This window comes from Apteryx rowi, unplaced genomic scaffold (genome assembly GCF_003343035.1).
Source record: "Apteryx rowi isolate R43461 unplaced genomic scaffold, aptRow1 scaffold_91, whole genome shotgun sequence".
Lineage (NCBI taxonomy): Eukaryota > Metazoa > Chordata > Aves > Apterygiformes > Apterygidae > Apteryx > Apteryx rowi.
This window is the reverse complement of record NW_020451216.1, coordinates 2,264,334-2,279,346: the sequence shown is the minus strand read 5'-3', so window position 1 is coordinate 2,279,346 and position 15,013 is coordinate 2,264,334. Positions and strand designations below refer to the sequence as shown.

Here is a 15,013-nt window from a genome sequence, read left to right as displayed (position 1 = left end):
TGAAGTTCTAATTGATCAAAAAAGTTTACCTCAGAAAATTTTGAAATCTGTTTATTTTTACTTTGAATACAGATTTTTTTTTTAATTCTCCAGTAATTGTGCTATTCATGCTGTGCGCATTTCTGTTCGATACCTAACCGGCCCAGCTTTCAAAGGTGCTGAGCAGCTGCGTTTCCACGGGAGTTTGTAGGAGGGAGAGACCGTGTGCAATTTGGGAGCGCATTGACCTCCTCTGCCAAAATTAGGCCATTCGGAAAAATGATCCATTAGGATGCAATGCTGAAAAAGATGCAGTGAAAAAGAACCTGGGAAGCAACAATTTGGCTTGTACCTTCATTAACTGTGGGTAAAAAAAATGGGTTTTTTACCATTTTTTTAATGGAGAGCGAAAGGTAAGTGCCACTGCGTATTGCTAAGGGTGAGCAAAGAGTGCACAAAGATCTTCCTAAACTTCAATAGATCCACGAATTTCTTAGATATTAAAATCCTTCCATGCCAGTATCACTGTGCGTCAGGTTGGTGTTGTATTATTAAGGATTTTGCATGCATAGGAACTTGTTATATTCCTTAGATTTTTTTTGTTTAGTGCTTTGTATGCAACATTGAATTAAAGCAGCAAACCTCAAATACAGAGGAGCTAGTTCACCTTTTTTTCCCCCCATCTTTGTTAGAGAGTGTTTTATAGCAAAAACAAATCAAGGTGTTTTGTGGGCTTCATTTTTAAATAAACCAGTATGCCTGCAGATACCTGGAAATAAAATATGATTTTTATATTCAGCAAAAAGATTTTTGTATTCTAGACTTTTTTTCATAGAGCAAATAAAATACAAATAACAGTTTGCTTTGTTTAAATTCCTACTTGCATATAAAATTCAAGTKTCCTTTTTCTTGTGTAACTGATGCCAACCATTTAATTCTCCACAGAGTCTGGAAATGGCAGAAGATAAAGGTTCTCACGTGGAAACATATCCACGGTTGTATTTTTACTGGAGACTAATGGGCAAAGGCAGAAAGCAGTCCTGTTTTGATGGCTGCTAGGCACAAGACTTGGACCATGTCACAGAGAGGAACAACGTGACATTTTAGTTATTTTCTATGGCTGCTCTCATAATTGTCTTTATGCCAAACTTAATACCCACCTCAGGAGAAAGCCATGCCGTGTGACCAAACTTGAGCTCGTTTAGGAAGGTCCAGTGAATCCTCACTTGCTTAAAAGCTTCAGACGGATTTAATGCTTGCAACAACTATAGAACAGCATAGGAGCTACTTGTTTTGGAAAGAGAGGAAAACACTGGAAGAGATTGGAAGCCTCCGGCAGTGGAAAAATCCTGCCGGCTAAGAAAGGAGCATCAGTACAATGCATTTGCAGGATCTGCTGGATGGAAAACTCTGGTGCCCTACAGCAGACTCTGAAATTAAAGGTCTGGCCAGCCCTGTGCCTAAAAGGAGACAGCCCAGTGGCACTGAGCTATGAATAAAGGGTATCAAGACAAAAGGATTCTTAATATTGTCTTGAACTGTTAACTAACGTCTAGCATGTTAATGCTTTAAAATATAAAGAAGTTGACCATAGTTGTCCTACAGGTTCTTCCCACTGAGGGATAGGGATGAAACTGGTGATGGAGTCAACTGTGTAGATGTTACATGGCTTATTTATAAAGAAGGCATAAAATCCTGCTCCTCTAGTCTCAGGAGGAATTAAATGCAAAAACAGACTTCTTTTCCTTCTTGTTTTTCTCCTTGCAGCTCCAGGTGTCTTCCCGACAGTCAGCACTTAGCGCCAAAAGTAGTCTCTCAGCTTTCTACATCAGGGCCATGCTTTAGTGGAAGTGGATGGTTTTCTGCTTTGCTGAGCATTTATGTGTACAGATCCTTTATTAACAATATTACTGTTATTACTTACTGAGATACCCGAATAGAAGAGATCTGAACCCATGTGACACCTCAGTGTAACTGGTAGGTAGTTTTGGAGGCTTTATTCTATTTGCAGTCAGGAATAATTTCACATTGGAGGAGATGGTTTTGAAGAACTGGCTGTGGCTGTCCTTGGGGAAATTTTGTCAGCCTTCCCTCTACTTTCCCACACTGCTTTGCATCCTACCCCGGGCAACTGCTCTGTGTACCTGTGTGGGCCTCAAAGCTCAAGGACAACAGTGACCAGATGTCACCTCCTTGCTGAACGCTGATTAAGAGCCATAACACTGGATCTTTGCACTCTCATGCTCCAGAAGAGTTGGCACACCCACTATATTTTTTAATCTAACCCTTCTGTCAGGCTTGTTTCTCCTGCATCTAAGCTGGGCCTGTACCAAGGACCTCCTAGCCCTCTGGGGAAAGATCAAAGAGAAGAAATCTTGATGTCCAAGATTTTTAGGCTGTTGCTACAAAAAAGGCCAAGCAAGGCCACAGAATTCCAGGTAGCTCCAGGTAAACCTCAAGGCCTTGGAGGTGGCTTGCTGAAGGCCAAGAGAATAGCTTCTGCATCACCTTTACCAGCTATCCACAATATCAAGAGGCAACTAGAATTTTGGTGCAAGATATCCTCATATTCTCACAAAGCAGCATACTGCTGAGAGAGACGAACATGCTCAAGTGGATCCTCTGCACAGAGGATCTCAAGAGCTCTGCTCAAACCCAGATCAGTCTCCAGGCAAACATCTCCACTGGCTCGCAGCCTTCTCATCTGTAATACTAACAGCAACACCATGAAGGAGACCAGGAAACACCATTGCATTCGCCTTTACTGTAACTCACTGAGACTTTGTGCAGTGGTAGCTGGTGCTGGGCATTGTCATCTTGAGCAGGTTTGAGCCACACTCTCCGGCCTAAACAGTCCTCTGCATGCCTGATACGAGGAGACCGGTCAGTGAAAATGCGCTAGCAAGTCCAGCTCCCTTGAGTGGCCAGACTGCCAGCTGCAAAGCCTTCCTCCAGCCTCAGCCAACACTTCATAGCACCAGCTCTTGCCAGCTGACCCTGCACGTCTTGGGCTGTGTGTTCAGCCCCTGTGGATACCGTGTGCAGCAAAGAATCCCTATCCATACAAGTGCATAACTYGAGGAAGTCTCCCACAGTTGCATTACAAATATATGCCGTGTTTGGACCGTTCAATGAATGGGTTTAGAAAATGAGCGTATGTTAGTAGAGATCTTGTCAAAGAGGATTGGTGATTTGTGATCAGTAAAATCTTAGGCAGTTTTAACAATTCTGAAGTTGCTTTCGATTTGCAAAATTTTATCAGCTTGTTCTTCTGATATGTTAAAAAACAATTACAGAAGTAAGTAAATAAGGCCCCACATGGCACAATTCACTAGGCACAAATAAGGTTAGTCCCAGAGAGACCCGCAGCTTGCTGTAAAACAGCAGTATCAACACCAAAACTTTGACAATTCTCACAGGGAATATAAAATGGGATTTCAGGTACAGAAGTCACTCTAGAATGTGTCCGACGTTGTAAGGCCAGGAGCACCTTCTTACCGCGTGGCACAGTGGCAGCTATGCCATCCAGCTACATGACATCAGGAGGCATTAGTGTCGYGAATATCAGTGGTATGTAACTGGCTTCCCTTTAGCCTTCCTCAAAAAGTAGCAACCTTTTCCTATTTCAGTGCATGGGCAGGGACGTGTCCTCCAATAAAAATATTGCCTGTAGCATGGTATAATCAGGTTCCCTCACTGGACCGCAGCAGGTTCCCTATGCCGTTAATTTGAAGCCTGAGCACATATTGCCTCACTGACATTCCTCTGCTGTATTGCATGTCACAACCCAGCTTATCTCTGTGTATACAGTCAACCCGTGTAGTCATCCCTGAGACCATGGCAGTTTCTTCTTCTCCAGTTTCAAAATATGAGGAAGGGCAGCGGAGAAAGTCTCTAAGGTAGGGCTAGCCCTAACTGGGAAGAGGCTCTGGGGCATCTAAAACGTGAAGGGAATTGTACAAAAACTTGCCTATTATAAAACTGAATAATGAATAAGGGTCTGTTACTTTTCTCACCCAAAGTTATCACCTTGCACAGCCAAGCCACCCAGCATTAACTGCCACACAGATTGAGAATGGGAGTGGGAGGGGAAGGGGTGAGGCTGTGTTTGGGGAGCTACCGTAGGCTCCCCTCAAACATGGAGGAAAGAAAAGCAGTGTAGTCACCAAGAAATGGGCAGGAGAGGGGCTCGGTTTCACTCCAGAGTCTGCAGAAGATGGTGAGAAGATGTCCCCAATGGTGAGGAACAGCCAGAGCCCCCAGCAGCTGCAGGAGCAGCCGGTGGCCACCACAAATGGGAAGCCCTCGTGGGAGAGGATGCGCTGGCAGAGCTGCCGTCCTGCTCCTCCAAACCCTGCAGAGCTTGTCCTGGGGAGAAGAGCAAATTGCCCATAGGAGCCCCTTGCACAGCTCCTTCTCACCGGAGACRGGAGACGGGCGGTGCCAGGCCACCCCATCCCCAGCGCTGCCAGGCAGTCTTGCCCCACAACCAGGAGCCTTCTGCTTATAAGCTCATCACTTAAATTTCCTTTATCCCTTAATTTTACTCCCTAACTTTGGAGTTCTGCATTGAGACTACTCCCACTGCTTGCACTTCAGTTATGATAGATATTACTGGCACTTTTTGGACAATAAAGTCACATTTTCTGAAATTATACTGATGTTTGTATTTTCACCCATCAGAAAAAAGTGATGCTGTTAATAAAACTCATGAATACTCTAAGCAAATGATACAGACGAACCGTGTGGGCAATGAAGCTGCATAAGCCAGTAGAGGCAGACATTCAGATTGGTCATGCACCTAAAGGAAGGGCCTTACTGCCTTTAAAATTCATGGAGGCATTCAAAATACTCCATTATGATAGAGGGATGATTATTCGAGGAGCCTACTCCCAACACGCCTTGCGGATTGACACTCCACAACCTCCCCATTGAGCGGTATGGCCTACACAAGCACACCGAGCGTGGAAGCCTGCAGCCCTCGGCTAGAGACGCGCAGCACGAAGGCGCGAGAGGAGGAAGGCTGGCTGGGCGGTCGGTGCTGGCTCCTTGAAGAGCCATCCTTCATGGCCTGGGAAGACCCATCGCATCCTTAGAGGACGCTGCTCAACATGGTGGCAGTAGCTCCTCCAAGTGTCATAGCTAGTCCCCCAGGACCTCAGCTCTACACGTCTCCATTTTGGTGAGATCATGTGCTTGTGTTTTGCTTTGGAGTTTCTTCTGTTTTGTAAAGAAACTTAAGTGGTTTTGCTACTCTGACTGAAGGGCAGAGGTTATATTTACTCGTTCCAGTGACATTTTACCCAACCATAAAAATATCAGCAATGAACTGAACACTAAGAAGTCAGAACTGCATAGCAGAGTGCCGAGATTTCAAAATAGCCTTTTCTTTTCTTGTTTGTTTGGGTTTTATTGCCATTACTAATATCACTAATCATTACTAATATCACTTCCAGGAAGCAAAATTTCCCTATACTTCCTTTTCTGGTAAGTCATATATTATGTTTGGTTTCCTACCCACATGATATTTGAGAGGCATAAGGAAGAAAGGGACAGAGTCTCTGGACCCATTTTCTGGACTGACTCCATACTCCATACTCCAGACTGGACGGTGCAATTAGTTAGTACTAGTAGGGTTGTTCTGCTCATGGATTGATCAAAGGTAACATTGGCAATGGCAGAAGTAGGAAGGAGTACTAACAGGCACTGCAGGAGGAGCTCTAGATAGGTAGACCAATATTTAAATAAACACACTGGATATACAGAGACCAGGATTCTGCAGCGTCTGAAAGCCAAGAATAAAACTTCAAACTCTTCCTTCTGAACTTGCACTTCTACATATCCAGCAGCACTGAATTAGAGCCTGAAGATGGAAACGTGCAGACAGAGAACACCAAGGCTGATTCTCTTTCTCTCTTTTGATCCTAAGATGTTTTTTCCGAAAGCAAGGTCTATCTTARAGTAACATAAAAGTAACACAAATGAAAAAACTTTGTGTTAGGATAAGATATTACAAAATACTAAAGTTTGAAATGTCCTGAGTTCCCAATATTTATGTGATTGGTGCCTGACTAATACTCAAACCTCTGCTTGGAGAATCTCAGTGTCACTTATTTGAAGCCATTACTCTTGGGAACCAGGTAACCAGGTTCCAGGAACCAGGTACGTTTTCAGGTTTTTTTTCAGTTTCTCTTTCCAAAAACCATTTAGTGTAATTATGGGGTAAGATGTACTAAAACAAAAGTGCTAATTAATTCCCAGACTAACACATACATTTAGCTGACTCCAGGATTCTTGGGGTGAATGACAGCAACACACAGATAGGACAGAAGGCATTTCACCTAGGAAAGCCATCACCATACAAAGCAGAACAGTCAAAGTCTTGGGGAAACCCTCGAGCTCCGCTAAGTTTAATGGGAACTGAATGCAAGGCAAATTATCTTACACTGTGGTCTCCAGTTCCAGATTTCCTCACTGTCTGAAGCAGTATACCAAGGTTCAGAGCTGTGACTCCCTGTGCCAAAAGAAGTCCATTGTAAAATAAAATAAATGCAGGCAGACTGGAGTAGAGGATGGAGCCTCACCCCACTGAGGACTTGCCTTGTTTCCCCACAGGTCTCCTTCTCGCTAGTTTGTTGGTCTCAGTGCTCAAAAGCAGATCGTGATAATCCTGTATAGGGTGACATTAGATTTTGAATACAGAAGAAGAGAGAGATCAGTGCACAGTCTTGAACCAAAACCACGCAATCCTGGGGGGCTGTAGCTGGATAAAAACCGTAGTTCCCCTGAATACGGACTTGCCTTGTAGAGATAGCTGGTGACCTTGTTCAAACGCCAAGTATCTATTTTTAATGCATGAAAGGAAACGTAGAAGATACTTGACCACGTGGCTTGTCAAAAGTTCTGCTGGGAAGCAGCAAAGCTTAACAGTCAGTTGTAAGACAATTTAGCAAACATGGGGCTTAAAGGCTTGAGTGCAGAGCAGCTTTGCATAAATAAGGGGTCCTGAGCCACGAAATGGAGTAGGCCAGTGCCATAGGCTGGGTCCATGTCCATCTCCAACCACCAGCTCAAGTCATGAAGTTGCTTATTTGCTGGAAGTTTGCATTCACATTCACAAATATAAGCACAAATACAGGCTCTCCACAGCAACCTATTGATTTAAATGCTAATGACTACAACATAAGCTAAACAATAAACCTCTCAAGAAAAACAGACCTAAAACAATGTGAAGGGGCAGATACAGACAAAAGAGATGGAAAGATTTCCCATGTGAATATAAATAAAATTAAAGACTAATAACTAATTTTAAAAGCCTTACTAGTTTGGAGACGCTACCCCTTGAATGATAACTTGTTATTTATAACCAGCCTCTGGATATCTTGCCCACAGCAAATGGTTTCAATTAGGTGGATATTGGTCTTTTTTATCAAATCTCTTTGTCGGGCCATAATTGCATTGCTTAAGTTGGACTTTGCACCAAAGCTATCAACAGGAACGCATTACCAAGTGTGCCGCTTTATTGGCATGACTCAGGGTCCTCAATGTAGTGTGAGGGATCTCAGCCACAGAACCTAAGTTAAAGTTGCCTCCTGCCAATCCACCACATGCTAAATTCCAGTAAATTGCTTAATTAAGGTAATGAATGCAAACAACATTCTAGTCTGCACTATGGGTAGCTGGAAACACCCTCGCGTACATAAGCAATAACGCCTTATCCTTTGACATGTCCTTGACAGCGTGGCCTAGATTTTATCTATTCCTTTAAATCAAAGGAGGGATCACTAAGAGCTCATATGTGCACACCTCTTTTAAACTGTCCCCTTTCATTGTACAGAAAGTATTTCTGCTTAACTATTTTGGTACTCTCATTTATATTCCCTATTTCTAGAAAGACTCGTGCATATGTTTAATATATGAACAGTTCCAAGGAAGTCAACGGGAGAATTTATGTTTAAAGTAAAGGGTGTGCATACATCTTTACAAAGTCAGACTGGACTTTGCATCCATCCCCAAAGCTTTTCTCCAGCTGTGTCTGTCCAAACACATGCATCAGAACCACATTTCTAACCCTAGTCCCTTATTCCTCCAACTGGAAAGTTGAAATCCACAATTTAACTGTATGATCATCCTATTAGTAGAATATATCTGGCTTCCTTTCTCCTGTTTCTTTCCCAAAATACCAAGGACAGGGCATGAAGAAACCRTTGCAGTGGCTAGAGAAGAGCATGCACACACAAAGCTGATTGCCACTGACTGGAGAGGAAAAGAGCGCCGTGTTGACAGTCGCTGTTGACTTACGCTGTGATTTGGAGGTCTGTAGTGGCATCCACAGGTTCATCACACAGAGGTGAGCGACCCGTTTTCGTACTGTAACAGCTTGCATTCACTTCCACTTTGTTCTCCATCAAAATCCATGATCTAAATACGTAGAGCTCTGTAACCTTTTGCCAGTCTCCTCCACTTTTCATACCCTGGTCACTCACAGATCTGTCCTGTCAAGCAGCCATCGTGTTCAGCACACTCATCTTTTTGGTGTAAATGTTCCACTCAAAACACCCAGAAGAATATAATAACCTGGGCCATGGAAAAAAGTAGCTATGTATTTACTATCTCCGTTTCATTTCCTCTACTGCAAAGGATGGGCCAGTCTAAGACTCCATAAAGATGTCTTGCTCGATAAAAAAGCATAACTGCTGCCTACGTAATGTTAAGCTATAAAGTAACGGCGGTTTTTGCTCAGTGGTTGCATTCCTTCCCATTCTCACTCAAGCCAAGAGGAGTCTCCTGTGGTTATAGCAAGGGAACGGGAGACAAGCACTGGGCCGCTCTTGGCTCAACTAGTTTTTCTGTTCGTGCTGGACACGTGGTGACACTCCCCTCATCAGATCCAAGGTCCGAAAAGTAATTTGTTTTCATTTACAAACAGAAAAGGCAGCGCTATTGTACCACCACACGCACTGGGGAATGCTGCGCTACGGACAAAGTCTGTCCCTGGGTTTCAGCACAGGTGCTTTAGGTCCCCTAGCTCCCTCCCAAATCTCAGGCGCCTCAGCCAAATAGAAACACGTTTTTTCCAACCTTTCCAAGCCAGCTGTGTTGCCAGTGCGGCAACTACAGCACCCAGTTCAGAGCCCTTATAGGGCCCTATCGGAGCCATGCGGAGATCCGAGCAAAGATCTGCTCACACAGACCACCTTGCAGGATGGTGCCTTAATTTGTCGTGCTCCTATAATAAATCAATTCCTTCCCTTTAAACCAGGGTTAGTCAGAAAACTCTTACTCATGCGTTTCCCACCCAGTAAGACACACTTCCTCGTAGTATTCATGTGAATGTGGTTTCTGACTGTGTCCTTACCTTTGCATCGGAGAAGCAGTCAGATAGATAAAGTTGGTTTTCCTGAGATATCAATACGTTTGTGAGTCCTCACAACCAAGAAATACCTATTTTTTCTACCCGCAGCTCCTCCTGCAAAGCATGTGAATGGTTATTGGACCCACAATCTCCACCCCTTCCCGCACGCCGCGGTGCAGCAAAGGGACATTTGCCTCCAAGCAAGTGGCCTAGGCCGGGTGCGGGTGGCCAGACAGCAGAGCTCTGTTTAACCTGAAAACACCACTAAACTCAGGCACGAGAGGTTTATGTGTGGTCAGGGCTGTAAAATCTCGGGGCCCACGTGCTTAGCCTGCCTCGTCCAGCTGTGGGAGGACTTCCAGCCGTGGAATAAGTCCTCTGCAGAAGTGCCTGCCTACGGATTGATGTGACTAAGAATTAATTATTGGGGAAACTGTATAAGCAGTGCTGGAAGTGCCCCTCCAGTATTCAACTTTTGGAATTAAAACAAAGTAGTCAAGAAGATTTTCCAAGGACAGCCTGTCCAGGTAAGGGCTGACATAGGTGGCTCAGTGCTTTTCTCTCTCACAGCCATTTCTAAAAAGGCAGCAAGATCCATAGTCATCACCTGGCTTTAAATTTATAGCTTATTAATTAACAAAAGAGAAAAAAAAAAGCCCTTTCTACTCCGGGTCATAGATTCTAGGCTGCCATTGAATGTCAGGAAATGTTCCCCTCCCAGCAGAGGATGTAGATTAAAAGGTTATATAATAACCTTTTTTTATCAGCCTTTCTGGTTGGCTTTGCATTTAGAATAACTGCCTTAAACGACTGGTTTTGGTCTGAGAAACTGTGTGCTTACCTGGCACCTGAGCTCTCGTGATTAACTTTGATGTCCTCCTCCGAGTATTCCCAGAGCACGCAAAGGGGACTCGTTGCAACCTCGCTAACTATAAATTAAAAAAAAAAAATCAAAATTGGACGTTGCTCTTTATCTCCTCCAACCCCTGCCTACCCATCAACGCCCCAAAGTTTTAAAAGCTTCAGCTTGTCTCCATTCCACTGATGGAATATTCTTTAATATTTTACAGCTCTGACTTGCATGTCTAAAAGTACTAATTAATCTCCCTAGATAAAAACTGGCACAAAATGGCACAAGTGAGAATAGCTCCATCCTTCCTCACAGCAATCGTGTGCCAGCTCATCTTGGAGCTTGTAATGATTTACTGTAATAGTTTTAGGCCCGTAATGGGGCCAATAACTGGCATCTGGAAGCTGTGAGGCTCTTTCCCAATGGATGCCATTCACATATAGTTATTTAATTAATTAACAGCTCCACTAGCATAAGCCAGTAAAGGGTCCATTAAAGTCTTTTTTTTTTTTTAAATATCTTCCAAAGTAAGAACATATGCTGCACACTGCTTTTCCCTCGGAGGGTGCTTAACGTTGCAACCTGTTTATCTTATGAGTGATTTTCAAATTCCACCTTAACCAGCTGCTTTTTGCTTGACTTTCGGATTCAGCAGGGCGCTCAGCGCCGCGCGCTCAGCGGGAGCAACAGAATGGCATTCTACCTGCATGCGCTCACTGCAGCGCGAGGTGCCAAGCCCCGGGACCGGCTGCCTGGCCGCCTCCGTGCAGCTCCCAGACGTTACACGTGATGCACTTGCACTTGCCCGTTTCTGTGCTGAAAAAAAWAATAATAATAAAGTGGGGGAGTTCATTTGGAATAAGCAAAATATCAGCGAGAACACAAATCCTGCCAGACGCTTGAGGGAGTCAGTCAAGTTTGTAAAACGCATTTGAGAGTCCGGTCCCATGTGAAATGTGGAAAAGCTATCAGGGGGCCATAAAAGTAGCAAAAATGGGTTTGGTCTAGTTACAGTGCCAAAGGATTTTGCTTTCCAGACTATGAGGATTCCTATTCCTTAGGTTGAATTAAATGCAGATCAGGTCCTAATGCAGTCTAATGGGTGCTGGTCTGCAGCAGGGAGCGGGATGGTCCGTGAACCTCCCTCCTCCCGCAAGGGAGCTGAAGTGGAAGAGAAGAGTGACTTCCCTTGGCCACTGCCTGGGCACACACACATGCAGCTCCCTGTGGCCACATGGCAGGTCTTATCTAAGGAGCTGCCCCATAAGGACGTAGTAGACGTGGAACTGGAGCACCTCTAACACAACAGTAATGTCATTTAACGATAACCGTCAAAAAGAAGCACTGCTGACATAGCATGGTGTAGAGTTGGCTCCCTGGTGCTGGATGTCGATATGTAGGACATGTCAAAAGTTACATAAGCAAAATCCTGTTCTCCTCCCTGTTGATGATGTGTCGTGTCATTCCTCCTCCTGCTCTGCCTCCCTCCGGCCCTCAGCGCAGCCCTCGGGCTACAAGGCTTTCTCGGCGTGCCGCRAGGCTTTGGGAAACGGCCGTGCCCTGCCGTGGCTGTCGTCCCGAGCCCTTCGGCTGGCGCCTCATCCCTGCGCTCCARCGTGGCAGAAACCCAGGAGAATGGCAGCAAGAACTTGGTTGGCTGCCCTTGTGAGAGAGATGTCGGATTTGCTTTGCCTACATGTCAGGTGTGGATGAGTGAGGAGGCATCTTTTGCCTTGGAAGTTTCCTCGAATCACACTCCTGCCTAGGTAGAGAAACGCCTCAGGCCTGACGAGCCTCAAAAGTTTGGCACCTAGCTCACTTCCAAGTCCAGCTGGGCCTCCAAAACCGCTCTTCAGCCTACCCCTCCTAAAGCAGCTGGCCTGCCAGGGCTTCTGGAGCCCGGCAAAAGCGCAGTGAGAGAATCTGCCTCCTTACAAAATGCCATGGGAGTCACYACCGCCTCGCAGGCAAACCAGGGACTGCAGAAGACACGGTTCCCACTTTTAGGCAATTGCCTCATGGGTAGCACTCTCTGGGAAGTGGCACACGGGCTGAACTTCTTCGCCCGTGGGAGGATGTTCAAACCCACATCTCCCACTTGCCTCGGCAACACCTCAGCCGTGGTGATAAGGCGCTCCCTGGGCAGGAGGAAGAAGGGAGACCATGCTTTCCTTATTGCTCGGAGGAACATGGCTGAATGACCTGTGATTTATACAAAGTCTATAAGCAGTCCCTGGAGCAGAGGCCAGACCTCAGGCTCCCTCCACCCAGGTAAGTGCCGTCACCGATAGGCCATGCAGGGTCACCTCAGCTAACTTCACATATCTAGGAGTTAGATGTCTAGATGTCTCACAGAGGCAGCAGAGAAACAGGCATTTCTTGTCCTGGAAGGAGACGAATATCTCTCTGGAGTTCTTCTTCTTTTCCACTGACAGTAAATGGAGCCTGGGGTGACTAACAGAGTCTTTGAAGTCCAGTTGTTCAATATCTAAATCAGGGCAGATGAGTTCCCCCTTTCCTCCCTCCACCCCTTTCTCATGTTCTCCTTCTATCCCAATGAACCTTTCACATTGCTGCAGCTCTAACGAGAGGAACTGGGAGCACACGGTAACCCTGATCCCCCACTGAATGACCAAGAGTTGAGGGGCTAGGAGGCTCACCATGGAAGGGAGCTATGGGCTCGAACCACCTCCAGAAATTCTCCCGCTACCTTGCTGAGCGTGCAGAGGAGGTTGCATGACATAAGGGCTCCTTTCCCAGCTGTACTTTAACAGACAAGAGTGACCACTTCTTGGTTCTTTGTGACAGATGCTGTAGACACCTATCTTCTGCAAAGAAATGTAAAAAAAATATTAATTAATGTTAATCAGTACACTGTGGGTGGTTTCTGCTTTTGTGGCAAGCAGAGCAGATATAAACCTAGCTTGACTAGCTGTTTTGTTTTGCTGATTTGTACGGCTCCAGCACTCCAGTGAGTGTGCTCTTTAACAATGAGTCAGGGTTAATGCTGCTCATCCTCAAAATATTAGAAGTATCTCATAGTAGCCATGACTTCAGGTTCCTTGGTTAGTGTTCATGTGTAGATAACAAATTATCTCAAGGTGGAATGAAGGTTAAGCACACATATCGGGAATTTAAAGTAGAACACCTCTAACAGATTTTGCAACTGAATTAAAACCAAGCACTAGAAACCCAAAACACTCATATGTAAAGTCACACTTAAAAAATTCAAACAGGTTAAGATCAAAAAGTGCATTCTGCAAAAAATACATTCCTTAGCAGACTTTGTTTCATGAGAAAAATCCATATTCTGTCATAAGTCTCAAGAAAATTTTCTTGATCAGCTACAGCCATAGATTTTGACCTCTACAAGGTCACAGACAAGTCCAAAGACCCAGGATGGGACCTTCATGTGCCAACTTCCTACCTCCACATCTCGCCTTTAAAGCAACCTTCCATTTCTCTTCTGCGTTTAAAACACATCAGACTGAACTTAGGAGAATATTAAGAGGTTCTTTGATTCTCTGTTGTGGAAGAAAACCCAATTCACATCCTGGGAACTTCYTGCGATGGAAACTTGATGGCACAATTTTCTGATTCTAGTAGTGTCACAGGAGGATCAGGGAACACCCTTAAAATCACAGAGTAGTACTTTCACTGGACATATGCTGTACAATGTAGAAACACTCAAAGGATTAACAACTATCGGTGGATATATCTCTAGCTGTGCACATATGGCAAATCTACAAAGAACGGATTAGAGATATAGGATATGAACCTGCAAGGAAAAAAACACAGTGCAGTCAAAAATGAAATCATATGAGAAACATTATGCCTGAACTTACAGAATTTTATACAAATTCTTTGTATTATATGATTTCCTATTTGTACGGTTGCAATATGCAGCGATCCCACAATAAGTGATCAATCCCATGATGCTGTGTTTTGTGCGCACAGATCATGAAAAAAGAGTATCTGCTCCAAAGTTTACAGTCCAAGAGCTATTTCTTGCAAGTGCATCCACATGATTGCACTGTGGATGTGTAGAAATCCAGTTCCAGGCTTTAGCCCAGAATAGCTATTTAAATAAGAAACATCTTTATTCTTCCAATATTCATTATTAAAACAAAACACATTTATTATGAATTTAACAAGACCCATGCATTCCCTAGCTAGCTGTGCTTCATTGCCCTCTTACCTAGAAAGCTTTCCTAATGTCAAACCTAAATTTTCTTTGCTGCAAATGAAGTTGGTTCCTTCTTTCCCTATCCCCCAGGGGCCATGGGGAAAGATTTATCACTATCCCCCTTACAATAAACTTTAACGTATTGCAAGATTTTTATCGTGTCTCTCCTTTAGACTCTGCTGTGCCCAGACTAAACAAACAATCCTTTCAACATTTCCTCCTAGGTTGTTCATTCTCTGCCCCTGATATTCCTAGTGTCTCTCTCCTGGACTCTCTCCAGTTTGTCTACGTTTTTCTTACAGTGCGGTGCCCAAAACTGGACACTGTATTCCAGCTGAGGCCTTACCGGTGCCAAGTAGAGTAGAATAATTATCTCCTATGTCTTAGGTTGCAGCCACACATCCTGTTCTGGCTGCAGCTGAGCTGGGTGAAGAATTTATTTCTTTTAGCCCACTCCAGCTGCTTATCACCACCCCTCAGCTGCAGGCTCTCCCCCTCCCAGGTCAAGCAGCATAACCGCTGTATGATCGCTCCCTAACGCAATCTGGGTAGACGATCCAGGTCAGAGTCAACAGTCCAAACAACAGGTCTTTTCTAATCATCATTTTAGCAGAACCAGGCGAGGCTGAGGTATAAGCAGGTA

At 44.6% G+C, this 15,013-nt stretch overlaps 1 long non-coding RNA gene across 1 annotated transcript; it reads right to left on the bottom strand.

The window, feature by feature from the left end:
- Positions 1 to 794: 794 nt before the first annotated feature.
- On the bottom strand, positions 795 to 10,734 carry LOC112978286. The gene is made up of 4 exons (XR_003257814.1): positions 10,176 to 10,734; positions 9,338 to 9,448; positions 8,281 to 8,474; positions 795 to 6,649 (listed from the first exon to the last, which is right to left on the bottom strand). It is a non-coding gene; the product is annotated as an uncharacterized LOC112978286 (long non-coding RNA).
- Between the last annotated feature and the right edge of the window lie 4,279 nt (positions 10,735 to 15,013).